Raw genomic sequence first — 26,926 nt, 5'->3', positions numbered from 1 at the left:
TCTGCAGCTATCTTTCTTTCCCTGGACAGAGACATTCTTTTGGCTGACCTTGATATTGTTGGCAAATTTGACGCTTTCCTTCTAGGCATGGTTATATACGTATACAGAAATACAGGAGTGCAGAAGATAGTAAACAATGAAAATAATTTGGTAACGGAAATTATGTTTCTTAATACGACAGGAAGAAAGTAAATACAATACTTTATTTTCAGAAAATAAAGTATTGTATGTGTTGAAGCGAAATTTGTCACTCAGTGAACCAAAGGGCCAGTATCGAAGGAACCAGGGAAAAAAACCGCCAGAAAAACATAAAACCGTACAGAGTACAGTGAAATTTATAAAGATACTTCTGTCAGTAAATTATGAAATTACTTACATAAGTGATTGTGAACTCCTTTCTGTCAGTAATTTGCCGTTGTTTGTTTGTAAAAAGCTATTGAAAACTTAAACTTACAGTGAAAACAATAGAGAGTGAGTGGGATATATATATATATATATATAAAGAGAGAGAGAGAGAGAGAGAGAGAGAGACAGAAAGAGAGCTTGCTAGTAAGACAGACAAATAACAGAAATATAGATAGAGAGCTATAGATAGATAACATATAGACAGATAGATACGGAGAGATAGATATAGAGATAGAGAGATAGCGATAGAGATATAGTTATAGATAGAGAGATATGTTACAGAGAGAAAGATAGAGAGAGACTGATGGATAGAGAGATATACATAAAGAGATATGCTACGTCACTGACGTTAGAAAACTGGAAGTAAATATTTAAAAAACTTTCAAAGATGTGAATATAGTATAGAAGGCAATATTTTTTAGTTTTAATTTTTAAAAATCAAATGAACAGCCTAATATTTGTCCGGGGTAAAATTATTCTTGCATCACAAGTATGGAAGCAATTTATGAAGCCGTTTCGCGTGAAAAGTGTATACGCACACATCACTATTTATATCATGGTTTGTGTTTTTAATTTCGCACATGCGCATTTTTTGTTTTTGGTTTTGTCGACTGCACAGTATAGTAGGGTCATTTGGGCACCGTCTGTAAGAAAAACAGCACCATAATGCGATGATGCAATGATGAAGCGCGATTAAACCAACTTTTGCTCGAAATTTCTCGTCAAACGACAAGGGAACTGGCAGAGAAAATGGAATGCTCCCACATTGCTATATAGAAGCATCTTCACTCGATGTGAAAGTTTCAGAGGTATGGAGCACAGGTTCCGCTTGCTTTAAGTGACAACAACAAAAATCAACGAGCCACAATCTCCACTGCTTTGCTTGCTCGTCACCACTCAACTCATGGACACAAGCAACGATTTCTTTACTGACAACGAAAAATGATACCTGTACATCAATATGAAGCATTGTAAAACAAGATCGTCATCTGCTTAAAACGATGTCGTGCGTATGGTGGGAAGGGATTATCCATTACTAATTCCTTGAACGGAACCAAACGGTCAACGCGGAACTCTATGTTCAATAGATGGAACGACTCAACACGGCTATTCAAGAGAAAAGACTTAATCGGCAGCATGGAGTTCTTTTGCTGCACGATAACGCCCGCCCTCATATCACCAATATGACCTAGGAAGCTATTCAAACGCATAGCTGGGAAGTGCTGCCACACCCGCCGTACTCTCCTGATTTGGCACCAACTGATTTCTACCTCTTCCGATCTCTTTCAATTGCTATGCACGGAGTTTCATTCAAAACTGATGCAGAATTGAGAGCTTGGTTGGATCAATTTTTTTAGTCAAAATCGGGTGATTTCTACCAATGAGATATTGAAAATCTTGTTGAACGTTCGGAAGAAGTTGTAAACAACAATGGTGAATACATTATTGATTAATTAGTTGTTATTTTTATTAAACCTTTTAAAAAATTTAAAAATTTAAAAAACGGCAGGAACTTAGTTGCCAACCCAATATATGTATATACATCCACACACACACACACACACACACACATACATACATATATATATATATATATATATATATAATATATATATATATATATGTATGTATATATATATATATATATATATATAATATATATATACATATATATGCGCACGTGTGTATGTATTTATGTATGACCGTGTATGTATGTATGTATGTATGTATGTAAGTATGTATGTGTGTCTGTCTGTGTGTGTATGTCCTTGTGTGTACGTGCGTGTTTGTGTGTGTGCGTGTGTGTGAGTCTGTGCGTGTGTATGTGTGTGTGTGTGGTCATTTCCTGGATAGCTGAAGTAATCTCAGCTTTTGAAAGACTACACGTCACTGTTTGGGAATGCAACAATATCAACATCATTAACAAGCTCCCCAAAGATCATACAGTATTTTAATTTAACTGGTAGATGTAAGACGGCAAGCTGGTCGAATGATTTGCATGCCGGTTAAATGCTTAGCGGCATTTCGTCCGTCTTTTCGTTCCGCTTTCAAATTCCTCCGAGGTCAACTTCGCCTTTCATCTCGGAGTTGATAAAATAATAACAACTGACCATTGGTGTTGGTATAATCGTCTTTCCTCCCCAACTCCCCAACGAAATTGCTGGCCTTGCGCCAAGATTTGAAACCAATATAACTGCAAGACATTCATCGTTTTCAGTAGACACGTGTCATATCTAAAACAATTTTACACCACTTGTCTCCGCAAACTTTCAAATTGGATGGAAAAACAATGTTCCAGATCAGAATTGTTTCAATCGATAAGCTTCAGTATATACTTCGTTGCAATAGTTCCAAGTTCACTATATCGGTCATATCTACTGTATTCAAAATAGATGCATACCCATGCAACGCCTCTAATTTGAGATTGCCACTAGATAGAGAATGATTGGTGTGCAGAACAAGTGATATTGCAATTTGGTGAAAATAACACTGAGAGTTATGAGCATTCAAACGGAAACTTGGTAATATCTTGCTCAGAATAGAGCGCATGTTGCATCATCAACAAAGATGTAAAATAATCACAAAAAAAGTTACATTCTGCCTGTCTATCTATCGATCCAACTTCCTTTCTCACTCTCTCTCACTTTATACATATATATGTGTATATATATATATATATATATATATATATATATATATATATATATGTGTGTGTGTGTGTGTGTGTGTGTGTGTGTTGTGTGTGTGTAGGCGCAAGCGTAGGTGTATGGTAAGAAGCTTGCTTGCCAATTCCTACTGTGTAGCCTCAGGCCTACGATAGTCTTATGAGTCAATTTGCTAGATAGAAACTGAAAGAATCCCTCGTATATATATATATATATATATATATATATATATATATATATATATATATATATATGTATGTATGTATGTATGTATGTATGTATATATATATATATACATATGTATGAACGTATTTTATGTGTATATATATATACCAAATATATACGTTTTATTCATTATTTTGCACATTACTTAATGATCGGTATATTATTTTTTATCTTATATTTATATTTCTATTATATGTAATTTTCTAGATGGTGTAATTTATTTTTTTCATTTTGAATTGATAAAAGGTGTTTTTTTCTAATTTATATTATATTTTGTGAAGTTTGATTTGGTATTTCTAAACTGAATTTTCCCCTGTAAGTTTGGAATAATATTCCCTCAATTTATTATTATTATTATTATTATTATTATTATTATTATATATATATATATATATATATATATATATATATATATATATATATATATATATATATATATATATATATATTTACACATACCATTCGAACACAATGCATCCACAGTGCATATACAAGTGTTCACACATATATACAGGTTAAATCTAGTTGTATTACATCTAGTTGTATTACAGAAGCGTTTTTAAAAAAAAATTCTCCCTATCCCCTCGCTTTCAGCCCGTGTCTGTTATATAGTAATTTTAGAGCCTTTTGGTGTCTTCTTCTAGCATGTTCGGTAGTTGCCCTTATAATAATTATATTTATAAAATTATATACTTTGTATTAATTTTTTATCTAAATTGGTTTTTGCAAAAGTCACCCGTCAGTAAATCAGAATTCCATAAATACTTAATTTTCAATTTATTTGTTCATTCTAATTATGAATGTTTAATAATTGAATGCTGTGAGTTAAAATCACCGTTTTTTTTTTCAGCATTTGTCTATTTATTAGTGAAGTATCATATAAAATAATTTTTTGGTTTAATTTTGGAATTAAATGGTTTTGATTTACTCTCATGTGACTTTTGGCTAACCCTGCATATTTCATGTATGAAATATCTATTAGACACATGCAGAAATACACACTCACACTCCTCAGGCATGTTTATACATATATGTATATGTGTATATATATATATATACGTGCGCGTATGTGTACACTTATGCATATATGTCATGCGTGTTTGTATATTTACATTGAAATAGGATCCAATGCATTTACATGTAAAAAGCCTGACTAATGCATTTGCCTAAAGCTCTACATACTTCGTCCACACATTCACACATATCCACACACATGCTCTCACTATTAAACATTCACAAACAAACATAACATGCACAGCGAATGAATTGAAAGAGGAAATTTTTATCAGTCTTAAATAGTATCAAAGAGTCAATGTAGTAAGTTTACTAAAGTCAGCCACTGTAAGCGAATAATTATTTAAATCTTAAACAAGCCGACAGACGGCTGTGAACAAGTCATTGACAAAGTAAGAAAAAATCTCGGTGTTATGTTAAGAAGAAAAAAAACTAAAACAAATGATAAAATATTAATAAAAGCAATGAACATCGAACGCATCGGTGAAAGAAAAATAACTATATATCAAAACAGATTGTTTGCAAGCGTCCGGATATTCATTGCTCTAACGAGTATAGAAATAGAAGGTTTTAAGTATAATTCTAAATGGCGTCTGAGCAAATATTATTCTCTAGTATTTTAGTTAGATGTTAGCAGACAATGAAAAGAAAACAAAAAAAAAAAAAACTTAGCAAACAAGCAGAAACCAAAACACAATACTTGGCTATCGCAAGCCATTTTCTGTCGTTTTTGTTCTCTGTTGTTATTTTATGTAATTTTATTTCTTCCATAGAAGACCAATGGAAGTGTGTCTCTTCACGGGAGCAGAGTGTGGAAGCAAAGAAAATAAGGAAACAACTATTGGAGGATATGACCGTTGTTTTACAGATCCGCAAAACAAATGTTCCTCTAGAGAACGGAATAACAATGAAGGAAATAAATAAATAAATAAATAAATAATAGCTGCGTTGAATTATTACTTAAAAATATGGAGGATACTAGCGATTTGAAGAGAGACAGGATGCACAGAATTATGTTAAATTAGGACTACAATAGTATTTCAAATTTCATCAGGAACAATAACAAGGCTAATGTATGACTGAAAGGCCAAATAACAATAGTCATAGCTCTATTAGAACGGAAGGTGGAGAAAAAAAAATCGAAATACTGGTAACACTTGAAACAACAAGTAAATCTAGGAATAAAACAACAGGCATAATGTAATAATACTGGTGACAGGAGTCACAACAATAAGTGAGAGGGCAGTATTAACAATTGTGTGCTAAAATTGCATACAATGCTGTAATGAATACAATAGAAATGCTAGAATTAATAGAATGGTTGTTATTTATGGTATCAATAAAAAATATCTTGTACCAACAGCATTATTAGACATCCTAACAATACTGTCGAAAATAGTACTCATTAATGGGTTGTTAACAAAAGTGAAAGTAATAATGGCTTTAAAACTTGGCACAAGGCCAGCAGTCTTTGAAGGGAGGGTGAGGTCGATTACATCGAACCCAGTTCTCAACTGGTACTTACTTTATTCGCCCCGAAAGTATGAAAGGCAAATTCGATGAAATTTGAACCCAGAGCGTAAAACCGGAAGAAACGCCACTATGAACTTTGTATGGCGTCTTAATAATTCTGCCAGCTCACTGCCTTAAAAGTGGGAGTAATAATACTAATGTTGTTAATAATCTACAGGAAAATGAGCTTCTAGGAATACTATATCCAGACTAAATATCTGGGAAAGATTAGGATTCACACTTCTGTTTTGGGTCACCTCTAGAACTTTTCCTTGTGTTACTGGTACGGCAGTTGCTGTTCAGTCTCCAACGCTAATCGAGCGTACATGTGATAAAAGGCATTTTGTTATGACCATCCAGCTTTCATTTAATATTACATTGTTTTAAGTTTCTAAAATACTAAGGTTATTTGATTATAATTTCTAACGGATCGAGTGACAACATAGAAGCCCCCTGGTTGATCCTGTCAAAACGTACCAGGTCATCCCATAAGTTCTGTCCGATTTTATCTTTTTTAAAATTGAATGAAATTTAATTGTATTTTAGAATGTCTAATGGAATTAAAAATTATTTTTATGAATTTGTGTACAAGTAAGCTAATTAAATATTATTTTACTGAATAATAGAATTAAAATTTCTTTGATTAAAACCCTTTCTAAAATGGAAGTATCCAAAGAGCATTTAAGGCACCTAATGCTTTATGAATACAAAAAATGGAAACTCTGCAGCCAAAGCGACTCGAAACGTACCCTCAGTTTATGGGAAAGAATGCTTGAGTGAAAGAACTTGCAGAAGATGGCTTGCAAAATTCAGAAGTGGAGATTTCAGCCTTGAAGATGAAGATCGAACAGGACGTCCAGTTGAGTTTGATGATAAGCTCTTTGAGGCATTGCTTGAAGAAAATCCTGCATTATCAGTTGAAGAATTGGCAATAAAGCTTAGATCAAATCATACAACTGTTCATCGTCATCTTCAACAATTTGGAAAGGTTCCTAAACTTGGAAAATGGGTGCCTCATGAATTGTTCGAAAGCAACCGCAAATCCCGAGTTGACATCTGCTCTTCTCTCCATTCTCGTGAACTCATTTCACCCTTTTTGGATAGACTTGTGACTGGTGACGAAAAATGGATCTTCTATCGAAATGTTAAACGTCGTAAACAGTGGCTTGGTAAAAGTGACAAAGCTCAACCACAACCGAGAAGGGAACTTCATGGGAAAAAGGTTATTCTCTCTATCTGGTGGGATTGCAAAGGAGTAATTCACTTTGAATTGTTACCACCTAATGCAACAATCAATGCTCAAGTCAGCAATTAGAGTGTTTGAACCCAGCTTTGGAGTGATGTTTCATCATGACAATGCGCGACCCCACACTGTAAAGATCACATCACAGAACATCGAAGAGCTTGGTAGGGAAAAAATTCCTCATTCACATTATTCTCCCGACCTTGCTCCTTCAGGCGACCATTTGTTTCGTAGTTTACAGAATCCTTTGGGGGACATAACTTTCGCTAGCCGGGAGGAGATCGAAACTGACATTTAAATATAACATTTGATCACTTGTTTTCTTTATTCAAAATTCGGATTGAACTTATTGGACGACCTGATAAATATTATCAAAACTACTATTATTGATGAAAGTTTTGGTTCCGATTCCTACTTCCATTGTAAGTTATTTCGTTTTATTGAAGTCACTAATTGCAGAGAGAATCTTAAACAGATGTAGACAATTTCTCGATCATTCTGATTTTATGACAGAATGACCATCTAAATATTATCAGCACCCATACCAGTACTTGACTAACTTACGTTGAAATAAGTACAAGTGACACGTTAGATGAATTGATTTGAAAGAAACCAATGTTAACAAAATATTGTTTAACCAGTTGGGAATAAGAAAAAGAAATCATAGAATAAACTGATCAAGGGGGAAGGTGAGGCAGTGTGGTTAGAAGTTTGCTTTCTAACCACATGTTTTAAAGTTCAGTGCGTGGCACCTTTTCCCCCTATCATATTTTTTATTGATTCCGTAATTAACAAGCATCTGTTAATTCTAGCATTTCTATTGTAATCATTATAGTGTTGTGAGTAATGTTAGCATACAATTGTTAATACTGTCTCTTAGCTTCGGACCGACCTAAGCCTTGTGACGGAAACTGAAAGAAGCCCGTCGTGTGTGTGTGCGCGTGCATGTGTGTGAGCGTGCATCTGTCTTCTCTTCTCAAACGTCACTTGACAACAGATGTTGGTGTGTTTACGAAAAGTACTAGGGTTGATTCATTTGACTAAACATTCTTCAAGGTGTTGCCCCAGTATGACCGCAGTCTAACAAATAAAGGGTAAAAGATGAAAATATGTTGTTTGTTAGGATTTTTGTCGAAATCGGTATTAAAATGATTACGTCCATGTGATACTTACTGACGACATGCAATTATAAACCTCACAGTATTTGATTCCATAAATGCCATCCATATAAAAAAGTTTACATTCAACTAATAATGTTCAACGAATCCTTGTATTAACTTTACCCACTAGTCTCCACCCGATAATTTGAGAAAGTACATGGTAGAAATTCAAATCCAACTAGGGCAAATACAATAGGATTAGCCTCGTGAATATTGTGGCTACATTTAACAAAATCAAATAGTTCCATCATTTTCCACCCTTAAATTCAGTTGTGCCAAGAATTTCAAAGAAATAACTCAATCATTCATAAACACCCAACATATATTTTGATTACCCGAAATGAAAATATTCTCAAAATGGAGATTCACTCAAATGTCAAAACTTCCCAATTTACTTACTAGTAAAAACATACATGAAGAAGTTACTGATTGCTTTCACAAATTTTCCAATACCTATGAATACATAGCCTATTGATTTTCACATGTTAATAGAGAAAGAAAAAGAAACCCTAAAGTTAGCCAATAATTTACACAGAAATTATGCGGAATGATTAACTCCTTTGACTTCCAAACTTTTACTAACTCAACCCAACAAAGATACTTTGAATCTGAACCCATCCATAGTTCAGCTGAACAAAGAATATGTATCCTGTGATCTTAATCTTCTCTTAATTCTTTCTGTCACAGATATTTCACAGTTAATTGTTTACAAACAGTCAATAGTGCATCTTCTTCAAACGCACGAAAGTAAAACATAAACTGAATACGAAAGATATATATATATATATATATATATATATATATATATATATATATATATATATATATATAGACGTATATGTGTTTGATAGATAGATAGATAGATAGATAGATAGATAGATAGATAGATAGATAGATAGATAGATAGATAGATAGATAGATAGATAGATAGATAGATAGATAGATAGATAATTGCGGGACATAGACTCATAAAAACTGAATAATGTTTTTACTCTTTAAAATTCAGATCAGGTTTGCGAAAGAGACATTTACACTGTTTACTTCTTGAGAAATTTCAAACAAACATATTTTAGTCTTGTTTAATGTTTACGTAGTACACTTGGTGCTACTCGTCACTCCCTAGACATTCATTTTGGTTTCATGGGGAGAATTATAAAATGCTGAAAATAAAAAGTTACTAGTGTGAAAAGGATGTCTCTAATTGAAATTTCGAGTTCTCTAATTTCTTCTTAGTCATTTACCTTACATTCACGACACCAGCGAATAAAGGAATCACTACGTGACTTCCTAACCTGTCAGAAATAGCGACTTAATCTTCAGACAACATCAGTGGTTCTCAACTGCTTTTTATCTATGGACCCCTTTGATTACTATTCTATTCTGGTGGTCTCACACAGCCATTCAATGTTTAAAAACTAGTTTATAGATACTTCTTTCAAAATTCCTATTTTGCCTTTCATACATTAACCTGTGTAAGCTGAACTATGTAAACTATCCAAGACAGAAACGAAGCTGTTTCTTGCAATAAAATTGGGCTGTCCGGAAAGTTCGTGCCGATTTTTAAAGGAAAGAAAAAGGTCAATAAGTACTTGCCATTACCCAATCTTTACCAGGTGCACATGAACGACGGATTTTCATAGGTTGAGGCTTTCTGCCAATTCTCGGGTTGTGCAATGTGGGTTATTCTCAATTAATGACTTGATTTGGTCATCATCTGTAGTGGATGGTCTGCCTAATCTTCTCTTTATCAATAAGGCTACAATCTCCAGCTCGGACCCTTGCGATCCACTTCCGTACAGTTCTTTCGGATAAAGAAACATCACCGTAAACTGCGCATATTTCTTTGGTTGCTTGTGAGGCATTTTTCCCTTTACGGAACAAGAAAAGCATTAAGTGCCAAAAAGGAACTTTCTTATCTTCCATTTTAAAGGGTTACAGAATTAACACAGGTCATGGGAACATAAACCTTCTTCCACGAAAAGATAGCTTAAAATGTGCTCTAAATGTGGGTGAAGTCAAATCCTATTTTATGGGCTCAGCCATGTTCTAAAATAAGTCGAAAGGTAAGCTACAGTAAATCGGCACGAACTTGTCGGACAACCTAATACATCCAGAGTAACATTTCTTCAAGGGCACTTTATATACTTCTGTGTGTTCTGTGTGTACCCAATTTATTATTTTGCTTACATGGACTCTCTCTCAATTTCTTATATGGACCCCGGTTGAGAACCACTTAATTACACTATGTTTTTAAAATAATACATTAAATGATATAGCTCTAGGTACAATGTCTGAGTAAAATGGGTTATTTATTACCGAAATGCGTATCTGTTCTCAAACTATTTGTTTATTCGAGGAGAAAGGTGTTTTTTTATGTAATTTTAAGACTGCATTTATTATATGTTATATATAAAATGAATGGTTTTGCACATAAGAAATTACATTTTTATTTCTAGTTTTAGGCTATTCTTTACTTTTATCCTTTTACCACATGCAATTGCCTTTTTTCTTCTTCCTCACCTCTCTCTCTTTCTCTTCCCTCTTTCTGCATTTACGTGCGTGAATGCGTTAACTATATACCTATAACTGTGTACGTTGATTCGTATTTCTTAACATTCGTTGTCCGTCCACACAGGTATCTGCTCATGTGTGTGTATGTGTGCGCATGCGCGCCAGCGCGCGCGCGTGAGTATATTTTAAAAGTTTTATCAGGATCTTTATTATCTTTATTTTAACATAACGGATCTTATCAAGTTCTTGTCTTATTATTTCATTGTCACACAATTAGTGAGGTAACACTTACACTAGTGATGACAAGAATTAAACAATTAATAGCGACACATCTACAACAATAACAAGACGAATATAAACAACAAAAACAACAAATAATGACTATGAAATAACCTAAGAAAGCAGAAAATTTGATTTTGATAAAGGAGTAGCTTTAAATCACATCAGACCAAAGAAATGGAAACCAGACAAAGAACCTAAATCGTACAAAATTTAAAACGAAATGAAAAGAAATAAAACCAACCCAATCCGTACTACACAAACTAGGCAAAGATTAAACTAAACCAAAGAAATCGAATGGAAGCCAAACTAAACCAAATCAAACCTTAACTAAACTAAATCAAGTCATTCTAATCAGAAATATAAAAACGCAAAACTACGAAGCCAAATACAAGGAAATAACCCAACAATATTATTCCAATAGATTCCGATATCGTATGCTATTGTGTCTCTTATTAAAAGTAACTCTCTCTCTCTCCCTCACCCTCCCTCTCTCTCTTTCTCTCTGTCAGAATTTTATTGCTATTAATATATAACACATCTTTCTTTTTCATTTCCTTCGTCCTTTATATTATCTTTCTTATTTTCCTTTCTTTTTTCCCCCAATTTACCTTATTTCTGCTTTTCTTTCTACTTTTTTCATTTACCTTTTTTCCTGTCTTTTTTCTTTCTTTTGTGCATTTCTTTGTTTTATTTCGTCTCTTCTTTCTTTGTATTTGTTTTTTTTCTCCGTTCTTTTTTCTCTTCCAACTTCTCTTCGTTACCCTCTCTTTTCCACCTTTTATTCCAAACTAAACATTTTATTTTTTTCTCTTCTTAAGTCTTGTTTCTATATCTTGCCTCTTTTTCTGCTATCTCTCTTCTTTTATTTATTTGCTTTTTTTCCATAACATTTGTTTTGTGTCACATTATCCGAATCTGTCAATATTTTTATTTACTAATATTCAGTATCATATTCATTTGTTTATCATTCAGATTTTAAGATGCAGCGAGGAAGATTGGAAGAAACTAGTGGATGGCAGCTATATCAATATGGCACCTTTAGACAAGAAAACTAAGTATGATGGGAATGATAGACACGAGACGGCATTTGAAGATAAGATGGCCGCAATGTGACAAAATGGCATTCACTGATGAAACAATATGGATATCGTAGATAAAAGAACAAACGCTGGGAGGATAGAGTTAAAAGGGAGATGCAGATATCTGAGTCAATAATTTTTGGAGGAACAGCGGAGATGTAAGGAATAGCAATGTTGCTGGTTCGTTTCCTGTTGCTACTCCTATAATCAGTCAAGACACTTGGTCAAAACACTCAGTAGCTTATTGTACTACTTTTAGTAAAATGATGCTGTTGTTATTATTGTTGCTTATCTCTGAGTCTGCACTGATACAATAAACTTATGAACATACACGTACCAGTGCGTCGTGCCCGTTTTCTTTCATGTGTATTGTATTTAGGATAGCATAATCCAATGTTTTCTTCTAATTATAAAACGGTAGGCTATGTGCTATTCGAGATACTTGAAAGCAATCTCTTACTGGTTAAGCGAGCGCTTGTCAATATATCTTCGTTGTCTCATTGTTAGTAAGTATCAGAAGTTGGAGTGAATTTTACTACTGTAAGCTGCATTTGGTTTATTAAAGTAATCAGCATCCCCGGGGAAAGTCACATTTGGTAGCCTAGTTTCATATCCGGAAAATTTGTTTCGCATCCACTTTAACGCCACAGAAGTTCAAAAGGTCCCTTGCTTACGTTCTTGTTTAAAACCATGCAAGTCAAAAGCAATCAAAGCCGTCACCACGTCAGTCTTTTTTACGTATTTTGCATCTGAAGCATATTTTTAAAATTCTATTCCTTATCAACTTTGAGAGAGAGATTTTATAGAAATTTTATTGCTATTTCTGTATCAGATAAAACAACCACATAGAAAGTTTCTGGACTGTACATAAAACTAGTGAAAAGAAATATTCTTTTCTACTTTAGGCACAAGGCTCAAAATTTTGGGGGAGGGAGCCAGTCGATTAGATCGTCCCCAGGACGCAACTGGTACTTAATTTATTCGAGCCCGAAAGGATGAAAGGCAAAGTCGACCTCGGCGGAATTTGAATTCAGAACGTAGCGGCAGACGAAATACCTATTTCTTTATTACCCACAAGGGGCTAAACACAAAGAGGACAAACAAGGACAGACAAACGGATTAAGTCGATTATATCGATCCCAGTGCGTAACTGGTACTTATTTAATCGACCCCGAAAGGATGAAAGGCAAAGTCGACCTCGGCGGAATTTGAACTCAGAACGTTACGGCAGACGAAATCCGGCTACGCATTTCGCCCGGCGTGCTAGCGATTCTCTCAGCTCGCCGCCTTAGTGAAAAGGAATATCAAAAAATAATTTAATTAATGTTCTGAAAAATTATCCACTCAATTTAGTAAAACCTGCTATTCAACATACTGAAGATATCTCCCACAGAAATGGTTGGATGATTCGAAATGTTATTGGTTCTGACGTCTTAGTGTATGTCCGATACCGTACAGGAAAATTTTAGTAAGAATGCATAAACCAGGCAGTTTAGTAAAGAGATGGTAATGTTAAAGAGTTGATTTCACACATTAAATAGAGAGGAGTATGAAGAGCACAACATATCCAGAGAACTTAAGAAAGTGTATGACTCCATACGCAAAGAATCCTTTAAGTTGCTCGAGGATATTCCACATGATAACGATGGGTCTTCTATTTTGACAGATGGCTCCTAGCCAATCTGTTAAAAGCAGAAGATAGTGCGGATAATTTTGCTATGTGCTTCCATTTACGTCGGCACATATTTATTCTTTTTTCAATCATAAATGTAGGTTGATTACCTTTTTTAAAATGGAAAAACGCACAGAAATCTAGCATATCTTTGATGCTATTAATTCTGGTTTTAAATGAGTCGCTATATTTATCCAATGAAAGTACAACGACGCCGTTAGCAAGTAGATCTGCGGTTTTGAGTACAAAGCAAGTGTATTATACTCCTGTTTGGTATCATAGAATTTTATCCTTCCTTACCGAAATTTCTCCTTCTGAGAGCCTTGGGAGTCAGGACGCTGTTCATCAGGATAAGCAACGAATAATAGTGGATGCCTACAGACTCACTCTTATATCATAATATCTCCTGCTGTGTTATAAGGATGGTGAGCTGGCTTTAAACCTTATGACGGGGAAGTATTACACCTACAGAAACGAATTTCCGAATTTTTGACATACCCAATTAAATGAAATAACTGTAACTAACATCTTTTCACCCGAAGTATAACTTATTTGCTTTATAGTGATATATACTTTCTTTACTCCCTTTACTCTTTTACATGTGTCAGTCATTTTGCTGTAGCCATGCTGGACAACCGCACTTTAGTCGAGTAAATCGACCCCAGGACTTATTCTTTGCAAGCCAAGTACTTATTCTATCGGTATTTTTTGCCGAACCGCTAAGTTACGGGGACGTAAACACACCAGCATCGGTTGTCAAGCGATGTTGGGGGACAAACACAAACACACACACATATACATATATACATGTATATATATATATACATGTATATACGACGGGCTTCTTTCCGTTTCTGTCTACCAAATCCACTCACAAATGTTTGGTCGGCCCGAGGCTATAGTAGAAGACACTTGCCCAAGGTTCCACGCAGTGGAAATGAATGTGGTTGGTAAGCAAGCTACTTACCACACAGCCACTTCCTGCGCCAAGTGAACCTTTTTATTGAGTTTTTAAACAAAATATAGCTGTTTTCTAAATCAAGGGACCATTATACTATTGTTTTTGTAATAAATAATCGTTGTTCGAAAAATCACATGAAATTAATTTAATAACGGAACAAAGTTAGATGTTTTCCTTTCGAAATTTAGTGCGAAAATCTTGAAAAATTCTAATTAATCTCATAAAGAGATATATAAATCTATCAAAGAAATGACGTGTCAAAGTTGGCAGTTGCACGCAAAATGAAGCCTAATAAAAAATATATAATAAAACACAAAATTCAAAGTATTTCTTCCTCAATTTTCTGTTGATTTCAGTTCAGCATTACACGCTATCACCATCTTTGCTACTTGTCCGGTTGTGTTTTGTTACTGAATTTTTACTCTACTCTTTATAATACACTCACTTTCATTGTGGCATTCAATGTCAGCCGTGTAAATGGTTTTGTCGATTATATGATGCGGCCTTTAACAGTTTGGACATGTGATAAGTTAGATTCGATGCGTGATAGCATCAAATGCCAGAGAGTAAGACACACGAAAATGTCAATGTAAATACATTCTTACATTGCTACAATTACTGGAGGAGAAAAACAATGACAGTGATTGGATCAAATCTTATAACCTTGACAATTTTCTGTCTCGAAAACATGCAATCTCAGAATAAATCACATCAAGGGACAAAATTTCGTCTAATTTCCAATAGTTTTAAATAAGTTTTGTTAGTTCATACGACTTTCTCGCACTTCTTACTTATATTCTAACAAAACAACATGTATATGTATATATCTATCGCTGACATGCCTCAATAATTGAAATTTACTGTGTTGTAGTTATAATAATCAAGAAAACTATACATAACAGTACAGACCAATATCTATATTAAAATACACACATAGCTAAATAATACATAATTGCATACAATTCTTTATTTTTTATCCACACCTAAAGTAGACAAGGAAATTCAGTTGCTTGTTATTTCAGTGATGGATTTTATCCACGAACGGGTTGTTAGTGACGTTGAATTCTTGCAGGAAAAGTAATTGTCGTTTGCTATTTCTTTTATCGACTTCCCAAAGTTAAAAAGCTATGTCCATCCCGGTTCAGTTTGAATTCAGAATCTGAGCATAACTAATTATCACAAGCATTTAAACTGAAGCTACCTATCAACAGTCCTGTGCACATATATACACTACAATATATGTATGTGCGTGTGTGTGTGATGTGTGTATGCTGTATGCGCACAGACACACCACATATATATGTATATGTGTGTGTATGTGTGTGTGTATATATATATATATATTATATATATATATATATACTAGTGTTGTATTAATATACGGTTGTAGTAGGGTTGGAAGATTAGATTGGGAAAAAGAATATATGAGTTATGGAGAGATAAGAACGAGGTGGGGTTGTAATTATTTGCATTTTGAGAATAGATTTAGTGCTCGATATTTGCAGGTGAATGTTATACTGCTGCGTTCATTAAGACAGACCATAGATTGCAAAGTAGCCATGACCTCGGCTATGCAGAGATCACACTTATTATTATACCCGCTGTAAGGTTTGCCGTGGGTAATAATAGACCATTCGAGAGTGTAAGGGTTGAATTAATCGTTAGTTTACTGATAAGTTGAGATAACGATGTGCTGTTAGAATTTGTTGGGGATTTGAAGCTAGAGTAGTGATTGCTCACTTTAGCTTTGAACGTTGTGCTACATGAGCCGATGTAAAATGTAGTTGTAGTAGTTAATTGATACTGTGGCCTTATAAACTATGCTTTTAGTGCGACAGCGGTTATTCAAAGAACAGGAGGTTGCGCATCTACAGTTGCATAGGTTTGTAAGAGGTTTTCCAGATGAGCTTGTGAGGGGATTGTTATTTAGAGAGGGATCGGTGTTTGGTTGGTTATTATAGTTGGTGCTAGGGTTATGATATGTTAAGGAGTTGAGGGCGGTGTTTTTCGGTTGTATGGTATGATAATTATTGTGTCCAGTGGTATCCTCTGTGGTATTCTCTATCATGACAGGAGGTATATTTGGGGATTGTGATAAATTTAAGGGTCGGGTGTAAGCAATGGCACTATAGTTGTAGTTGTGAGGGTTTGTTTTGTTATGGGGGTCAGTTGGTTTATTGGGTCTATATGTATGAAGTTGGCGGTTATGCTGAATTAATTTACTAGGGTTGGAGTTAGCTGTTGATGAATTTCGGTGTTTCTTGTTGTTAAGATGTCGGATAACTCTAGCAATATCGGTGGTGATGGTGGAGCAGGACAATTTTATAGATTAGATGAGGTCGGGGCTAAATATTTTTCTAAAGGGGTTAGATTTAGGGAGGTGTTTTTCGAGTACGGTGAAGAAGAGTTTGGATACTAGAGTCTGGTTAAGGGCGAAGTGGGGGTGGAACAATATGACGTCTCAGATTCTATTTCGTTTAATCCGATTAGGGGCGGGGTTATCTGGATGGAAATAGGGTTTGGAGTGCGTATCTTGGTGTCTGTTTTAATGGGTTGTGGTGTATATTGGATTAGGGGGTTATCTGGTGGCGAAGGGGGTGGTTGTTAAGTCGTTATGTATATATATATTAGGCGCAGAGTGGCTGTGCAGTAAGAGGCTTGCTTCTCAACCATATGGTTCCAGGTTCAGTCCGACTATGTGGCACCTTGGGCAAGTGTCTTCGAGTGTAGCCTCGGGCCGACCAAAGCCAGTGGATTTGGTAGACGGAAACTGAAAGAAGCCCGTCGTATTTATATATATCTGTGTATGCATGAGTTATGTGCGTGTAAGAGCGCACGCATGAATGTGTGTGTTTGGGTGTGTCTGTGTTTTGCCCCCCCCCCATCGCTTGACAGCTGATATTGGTGTGCTTACGTCTCTGTAACTTATCAGTTCGGCAAAAGAGACTGGTAGAATAATAGGCTTACAAAGAATAATTCCTGGTGTCGATTTGTTCGACTAAGGGTGGTGCTCCAGCATGGCCACAGTCACATGGCTGAAACAAGTAAAATAATAAGGCCACAGTATCAATTAACTACTGCAACTACATTTTACATCGGCTCATGTAGCACAACGTTCAAAGCTAAAGTGAGCAATCACTACTCTAGCTTCAAATCCCCAACAAATTCTAACAGCACATCGTTATCTCAACTTATCAGTAAACTAACGATTAACTCAACCCCTTACACTCTCGAATGGTCCATTATTACCCACGCCAAACCTTACAGCGGATAAAATAATAAAATAATATATATATATATATATACATATATATATTTCTGTTAATTTCTTTCCTTCTCCTTCTCTTCCTCTAATTTACCTTTGACGTTAAATCTGTTAACGGCTTTTAAAAAATATTATTTGTTAGCGTCCTTCTTACATTAAACATTTACGTACGTGGTAATCATGTTCGGTTAAAATGGCTTATTGAGGTGTTTTGTTTCTTTTCTTCCCTGATGAGATGAATGCATTGTTTTACACCATTTTTATTCCCTCCGGAATAATCTCAATGCATTTTTCGAAACATATGTTGGAAGTATAAATGGTTTGAATAACACCTGGGTTTGACTCCATTTCTTAATTTATCCACACACACACATGCATATATGTATATATATCAGAATTTGTTTTGGGGTTCGATATGGAGCTGAAAAGTCTTCGAGTCAAGATCCAGTGATTTCTATTGGTAAGGTACTGACAAACTAGTAGAACGCATATATAATCAAAGATCGATTGAAAAGTAGCCTAAAGGTTGTATTTCCCCAATCCCCTACGAAGATGAGTTACAGTGGGGTTACCCTTAGAGTGATAGTAACAAAAATCAACAAGAAATTTTGCTGGACCGCATACCTGGAGAAAGTACTATGGTGACGAGTTCTTGGAAAACATTCCACTGTTTGACGGAACTTAGCAGCCAGAAGAATCAGAGCTAAATGAGTCAGAGCTAAAACGGTACAAGTACTTTTATTCTTGTTGATATCTCAAAAGTGCTCGACTCTGTCTACTGAAGTACCACAGTGTGGGAGAGAACCTGAATCCACATGGTTTCATACCGGTCATCTTAACCAAACAGCCATATCTGCTCCACTTTGTATAATTAGCTTAGTGATATGCACATGTGTATTGGGGTTGATAGAGGTAGTAGAGATATTCATAAATACCTGTAGAGATGGTTGCAAACAGACGAGCTAACGTCAAGGTATGGTGTACGAAGATGAAAAACTATAAATGAAGTGGTTTCCAGTACAGAGATGCTAATATGAATATGAAGTGGGTATCAGTAAAATCGATAGCGACACCGAGATGTAGGGGAGTTTCAAACATGCATGGAAATAGTAAATGAAAAAGCTATCTCATGGTGCTTCACAGTGTGATCGGGGATGACAACAATTAAGATAACAAAGTTTACTCATTTGAGGGAGAAAATGCTGGTAGAATCTACTTCCTTTGATGAGGGTACGAAGAGAAAACATCGAGCTTAGATTTAAACAAACCAAGCAACTCCAACAGTGCAATATATTCTTCGGATAAGCAACGAAAGCGTTTGAACCAATCGATTTACGAGAGCCTTGACGTAGAGATTATCGACGACTTAATTCTTCAAGTCAAGAATATACTTGGAGAGTGTCGAGGTGTTTTTGCTCTGAGAAGTTAACTATTGCTTTTGATCTATGTATTTATTTTACGTTGTTGCTATTTAATATAAAGTTCTTTGCTCAACGCTCTATGCTTTCTGTAATACAATTATATACAGGGGAACATAGCAGTTGCATTATGGCACAAAAGATAGAATGATATTTAAACAGAGGTTTCAGCTAAGTAGTAGATCATATCAAATTATCTTCACTTGCTTTTTTACTGGTTGTATTATCCTGTCTCGGTATTTTTCTGGAAATTTCTTTGTATGTAATAAGTTGTAATATTTTGCACGGTTTTTAAAGGATTGCTCTTCGGAATAAATGTCCTTTCTCCATGTACTAGTGTTCTTAGATATGCATTTTAAAATAATGAGTGGATGGTTGCAAATTTTCTTTAAGATTTCTGTATTGACTAATTTTACCCAAGCTTTAGATTAGGGTTATATCTAAAAAATTAACTTGGCTAGCATTAGTTGAAAGTGATACCTTAGTTGATGCTAACTCCTGTAGCTATACTTGTATTGTTTAATGAAAGAATGATTGTATTTTGCTGAGTCGACGGGTACTGACTTGTATGGCATGGGTGCTGATTTGACCTACTACATTTCTCCAGGTCTTACGCAACTCACTTTTAATAGCATTTAGGTTCTGCTAAGAAGTTACTCTTGTGATCAGTTGATGTAATATAAAGTCTCCGACTCGGAAAGTTCCGAGGCGGGGGAAGCAAGAGGTATTTTCTTTTGTGTCTCAGCTTGTGTTTATGTGTTGCTGTGAAATTGGCCCCAAACTAGGTAACTTTTTGAGAAGTCTTGGTAGTGCGTTCTGCTACTGCTCTTATCTTGGGGGTTCTGCCGCTGTTTCCGTTGGTGATGCGGTTGTTGCTGCCGCTGGTTTTGCTTTCAAAGCTTCTGTTATTTAATTTCAATGTAATTGTTGTAGTCATATGTTGTTGTTTCCGAACCTGTGGCATTGGCATTAGTGAGGGCCTTCTTTTATTTGTTCTTCAAAGAGCATATCAAAGCTTTTAAATGGTTGTAGCATCACAGATGTGACATCTTCTCTTTCGGCTTTCTACTGTCACAAAAAAGAGTTTTTCTGGCCAGTGAATCAGGTCAAAGGTAACTCCTGATCTGTTTGGAGCAAGAGATCCATTCATATCCATGACCATTTCTCCTAGTACAATTTGGGCAATTCTAGTATTGTGATGTCCTCTTCAGCAAGGGTATACGTATCAGTAACAAAAGAGTAATGAATAAGGACGCATTTTGTAGCAACAACAACATAACAAGCTTTAAAAGCGTTATAAAAAAAAGGTGAAGAGAAAAGAAACAACTCGTCCAGTACCACAAAATGCGTCCTTATTCATTACTTTTTTGTTACTGATACGTATACCCTTTGCAATAAACTTTAATGCATTAGAAATCACTTTCACTGAGGGGGATAATCATTGAGTGACGGTTTCTCTGCCGCTAAATTTAACCGTTGATATTGTTAGAAATGCACATATTCTCTCAGTATGACAGTTTATGTAGCCAACAATCTGTAAGACAAATATTGTTTAACAGTAAGGTTACATATATTTTTATTATATAGAGCTAATTCATTTTCATAAATATTTGGTGTGTAACATTATTTTTCTCTTATAGGGAAGACCGAGTCAAGTTGTTACACGGGTAAGTTGCTACAAGCCCATTGTTTCCAACTTCAAGAAATAGGTGGCACTCGGGTCTCTACCCCATGAAGGTCAACTCCACAGCATCATGACTGCACATGTGTATTGTACTGGTGCGTTGTCACCAGAAAAGTTATGGTTCAAAAAACGATTTTTTACTTCAAAAGTTAAATTTTGTCACAAAGTTATTTCCTTAACAACTAAAGCACACATGGTGTTACTAAAGTAGTTTGTGGCTCATTAGAAAGTGTTGGCAGTTGCCTTTGATACATAAAGGTGTGTCCTGGATGCCATGCATTGTTAGTGCTGTGTACGAGGTAATCCCCTGAAATCCATGGTCGGGGCTAATTGTTACAGTGTATCAACTTACCCCGGGCATGTAACAACTTACCCCTTCTATTTCAGTTTAACATTCCATGCCTAAAAATAAAAAAAAAAGGAGGACTACAAGGGTGGGGTACTCCTCCTGATGTCATGGAAAGAGCTGTTAGGTTGCTGATGAAAAGAAATCATTACAGGATGTTGCCGTAAAACAACGCATAGTGGATGAAATAAACGAACGGAAATCCAAACTAAAGAAGGCAACTGGTACAGAAAAGGCAACAAAGGGGAAGGGAAAGTCAACTAAAACAGGTAACGGCAAAGGGAAGCAGCCTCGCAGCTAGCGATTCCGACTAGATGGCACATGTAAGAATGGCAATGTAACAGTTAAGATATGAGGTGGTTCAAAGCACAGTTAATTAAAATAATGCTTCCTAGATGCAAGAAGCAGGAAACGTATTCATTTAAAACTTTATTCACATAATTCCGAGTTATCGAAAGTGTCACAACGTAACCCGCACTCGGGGAAAATTGTTACAGCTGACACCACCTCATTAATTAGAACGTGTCTAATTAATGTTATGTAATTTCTCTTTTTTGCTGGTGATAACAATAAATAGAGATGTTTTACTAATTAAATCTGAAAAGAAATTTCAGCTGTGTTCATTTATGTGGGTGCCAAGGCAAAAAAAACAATGAAAAAAATGTAACAACTAGACCCAGTCTCCCTTATGCTGTCAGTTTACATGGCTAATTTATCTTGCTGTTATGTTTTTATTTCTTATGTGCTTCTTATATTTTTCGCACTGAGTAATGCGGTGAGCTGACAGAAACGTAAGCACGCCGGACAAAATGCTTAGCGGCATTTCGTCCGTCTTTTCGTTCTGAGTTCAGATTCCGTCAAGGACGACTTTGCCTTTCATCCATTTGGGGTCGATAAATTAAGAACCAGCTGAGCACTGTAGTTTATGCAATCGACTTTCTACTCCTCCGAAATTGCTGGCATTTTGCCAAAATTTGAAACCTATATTTCTTGCATTGTTAATACCTTCATTTCTTTTTAATGTTCCGCCATAGAGAAATGTATTGTAAAACTGTTTCTGGTGAGAGTTCTAAAGAAGGAGGGAATTACTGTACAGAATTGGTATATGAAAAATAAATCAATTTTCAGAGACTACAGTACGATATTTAAAGACGACAATCTCAGACCATTGTTCCTGTAGAATAGTAAAATATTTTCTAGAAAAATTCTATTTTTAATTGGACTACTTTTATATTTTCCATTTGCATTTTTCAAATATTTAAGACGTTATTACATACTCTGACAAGCTGAGAGTGTACCGTATCAGTATAAAAATGTAGAGGTCGTTGAAAATGCCCTTTACAGTTTTTTAGCATAACTTAGCATACTGTTATTACTAAAGAAATAAACAAAATCGTCGCGTCTATTTTCTTCTCGTAGAACGGTTTTTCAAGAGGAAACTGGCAAAAATATTTCTAACCCATTTTACCCGAAATATACTAATTACTGTTGTATAATAATACTTTCCTTATGTTCAATTACGCCAACACCACCTATACATTATAAGCAATATGTCCAAATCAAATTCGAGCTATTGTTTTAGCTAAGATACATAAACTCACACGCACACATGGTATTATTACTTGAGGCTGTGAGAACATTATAATGTATGCACCGTCTTTGCAATAAAACAATTGATTATGATAATGTCAATTAAATGACTGATACTGTACTGTGTAGCGTAATATTGATTTCAAATTTTAGCTCAAGACCAGCAAGTTCGGGAGAGGGATTAGTCGATTACATCGACCCCAGTGCTTGACTGGTACTTATTCTGTCGATCCCGTAAAGATGAAATGTAAAGTCAACTTCAGCAGACGGACGAAAGCATTTCGCCTGGCGTGCTAACCACTCTGCCGCCTTCAAGGAAACGATATTTGTTATGCTGGTCCCCACACAGCACTAGAAGCAATGTAAAATGAAGTGATTGGCTCAAAAACGACATCGCCCGCTTTGGGAGTTGAATCCACGATCTAGCGATCATGCACGCAACACCCTAACCATTTCGCTATATGCCTTCAGAGTGTAGTGTAATATTACTTATCTTTTAAAAAGACTAATTTGAACAAAAATACCCTTAACAATTTAAAGACCATGTCGTGGTGTGATCGTCCATAGACTTGAGGTTTTATTAACTCACCGACGCTCCAGCCGAGACAGCAAATGTCATTCCTGAAACAGATGAAAGTACTTTTTCAATGGTCGACGAAGATATTCTTCCGCTATCATTCAAAACAATGTTCAGACAGTCAAATACTAAGCATAGTAATATCGTGGATGCACTTCTCTTTTGATTGTAGAAAAGTATAGGCTGATCGTGATCTGAAGGGACAAGTATGTAATTAAACTAGATTTGTTCGAATTTCTTTAAATAGTCCTATGATGGACTAGAAGTAACATGTGTGATATTCTCTAATTATAAGGCCTGAAATTTTGCGGTTGTATCTTAGTCGATTACATCGTCTCCACACAACTAGCACTTGATCGATTTAGAGCGATGAAACGCAAACTTGACCTCAAAGGTAGCATTTGAACTCACAACAAAAGCCGGAATCTGTGCTGTTAAGCTTTTTGTCAGGCATGATAACGATCCCAACATGTGCAATATCTGTCAATAGTTAATATGTTAATATGTTAATTGTTAAAGGCGGCGAGCTGGTAGAACTGTTAGCACGCCAGGCGAAATGCTTAGCAGTATTTCGTCTGCCGCTACGTTCTGAGTTCAAATTCCGCCGAGGTCGGCTTTGCCTTTCATCCTTTCGGGGTCGATAAATTAAGTACTAGTTACGTACTGGGGTCAATGTTATCGACTTAATCCGTTTGTCTGTCCTTGTTTGTTCTCTCTGTGTTTAGCCCCTTGTGGGCAATAAAGCAATAGGTATTTCATTTGCCGCTACGTTCTGAGTTCAAATTCCGCCGAGGTCAACTTTTCATTTCATCCTTTCGGGGCCGGTAAATTAAGTACCAGTTGCGTACTGATCGATCTAATTGACTGGCTCCCTCACCCAAAATTCCAGGCCTTGTGTCTTGAGTAGAAAAGAATATGTTAATTGTTAATAATATGACACGTGGCTGCTTCACTCAAAAGGAAAAAAAAAAATTTTAATATCCCAGATAATGATACATGCAAATTCATTTAAGAGTCATTGCAATTAGTACACATGAAAGCAGACCTTCTCAAACAAGATCAATACAGACGTGAAACAAATAACAAGTTCGGTTGTAGTGTCAGAGACAATTCAAAACTTACATTGATACACATTAACCATTAACTTCGGAATTGGTATAAATTCTGGGAAACGGAAGAATCGGTTATATCGACCTCTCACACTGTTGAAGTGTGACTGAGATGAAAATATTGACAAAATTAAAAATAAGAATACAATTGAAATATCATCGAACCTGGACTGATAAGCATTGACAGAATCATAAATACGAGACCTTCTCCGCTCATATTACGATTCAATAAAAAAAATAACGTCAGTATATCATATATATAAATACATGTGTGTAAATATCATGCATACATACACGCGCACGCGCGTGTGAGTGTATGAGTATTTCTAAGAGTGTACGTGCGTGTGCGGAGGTGGGGGTGTTTTCGTATCGGTTGTCTTTAAATTATCATTCTATGTTTTGGGTTAAGTTGATTCGTTGCATTTATAGTGATTGTATTGTCGCAACGCTCCTCTTTTTTTTTTTTTTTGCTGTTGATTGACATTACATTGCTTGCAGTTTATAGGTTGTTAATATTTGTTTCTTGGAGTCATGAGAAGTGAGAGCAATGGGGCCATAGTTCGTTCGGTAGGAGGGGTTGCATTCCTTTCAAACAGAACACACTGTAGTATGTTTCCAAATGTCGGAGTATAACCTCGTAGATACTGAGGGATTAAAAAGTTTTAGTGTGTAAAGGAGAAAGTTTGAGGGCATATTGTAGTGAGGGACATTGTTAGAACTGATGGATTCATTCGTTTGAAACAAATGGCGCTATTTCCATACCTGGCATGTGTATAAGCAAAGGGGCGAAAAGAAGAATATTTGGAGGGAATCGGTTGAGGGTGTGTGACGTGGAGTTGGATGCAAAACAGGCAACGAAAATTGAGGCTTTCTTTATGGGAGTATTGCTTATGGAGCTATCATTGTTTAGAAGACGAAGAAAAGAGGACTTTACCAATATGGTGGAGAACGTTTCGGCAAGGATTCAGAAGGATTGGTTTCGGTTTAGGAAGGAGTAAAGCTCAAGATCTGTGTGATACACTAGGGCATCATAGAATTCTTACAGGAGTTGTGCTGCTGGGTAAACGTTACCCAGCTTGGAGGAGGATGAAGAGATTCTCCAGGTATTGTAGAACTTGTTTTTATTCAACTACAAAAAAATCCATTTGGAATCATTAGGGCACTGGATTTTTGTGCGGGATGTGTGAAGTGATAAACCTCGACTTATTCTAACGGTCTCTTTTGTCGAACCTCTAGTTTACGGGGACGTAAAGAAACCAATACCGGAATTGTCAAGCGGTAGTGGAGGACGCACACACACTTATTCACAGCTCTCTCGCGCGCGCGACGAGCTTATTTCAGTTTCCGACTATCAAATCCATTCACAAGGCTTCGGTCAGCCCGAAGCTATAGCTGAAGACAATTGTGCAATGTGCCACGCAGTGAACCCGGAATTATGTGCTTCACAAGCAAACGCCTTACTACATAGCTACTCCTGCGACAAACTAGTGCTTGTGTGTAATATTTAATGTTGTGTGTGTATGTATATGTAAGTGTGTGTGTGTGTGTGTGTGTGTGTGTGTGTGTATCCGTGTGTGTGTGTGTGTGTGTGTAGGCTGTGGACTCTCTATAGAAACAGGCCGCTGTACATTGGAATAGTATTGCATATACATAACGATTCATTATCGTCATATAAATGTAAAACCGAATAGGAACTAACTCCATTGTCTATGTATTAGTTGCGGGATAAGCTGAAATGGAAACTGCTTGGCTAAAAGGTGTAACGGATTTTTTCTGTCTATAAATTAACTGGGCCATCTGAACACATTTTCTTTCTCACTCTCTGTTTCTTCATTGAGATCCAGATTTAAGTCGAACTTATGTATCATTTCTAGGAATGTAGCGCTTATAATTCGCCAAATGTTCATATTTTCTTTCTTGGTATACGTACATAAAATATAACAAATTGTTGGTCTAAGGGAAATAACTTTTATAAAGTATATACCGTAATTATGTCCCTTCTTTTGATTAACACATTTTGCCTTGCATCGTATGAAAAGTTTCTTCGATTTTTCTCATGCTATGACTGATTCCCTTAGTCACCCAGTTAATAAACTGAATTAATTAATTGATTAATTAATTAATTAATTAATTACATTAATTACATTAATCAATCAATTAACCAATCAATCAATTCAGCAACATATATTTACTGATTTACTGATTGA

At 35.7% G+C, this 26,926-nt stretch overlaps 1 long non-coding RNA gene across 1 annotated transcript in view; it reads left to right on the top strand.

The window, feature by feature from the left end:
- Positions 1–5,250, top strand: part of LOC118762343 — a 49,839-nt gene extending 44,589 nt beyond the window's left edge. Inside the window, exon 2 of the long non-coding RNA XR_004998091.1 lies at positions 5,084–5,250. This is a non-coding gene — a long non-coding RNA (uncharacterized LOC118762343). The remainder of the gene's footprint in view (positions 1–5,083) is intronic.
- Positions 5,251–26,926: the final 21,676 nt, after the last annotated feature.

Source organism: Octopus sinensis, linkage group LG2, assembly GCF_006345805.1.
Source record: "Octopus sinensis linkage group LG2, ASM634580v1, whole genome shotgun sequence".
NCBI lineage: Eukaryota > Metazoa > Mollusca > Cephalopoda > Octopoda > Octopodidae > Octopus > Octopus sinensis.
Note: the sequence above shows the minus strand (reverse complement) of the source record. Positions and strands in the feature narration are given on the sequence as shown.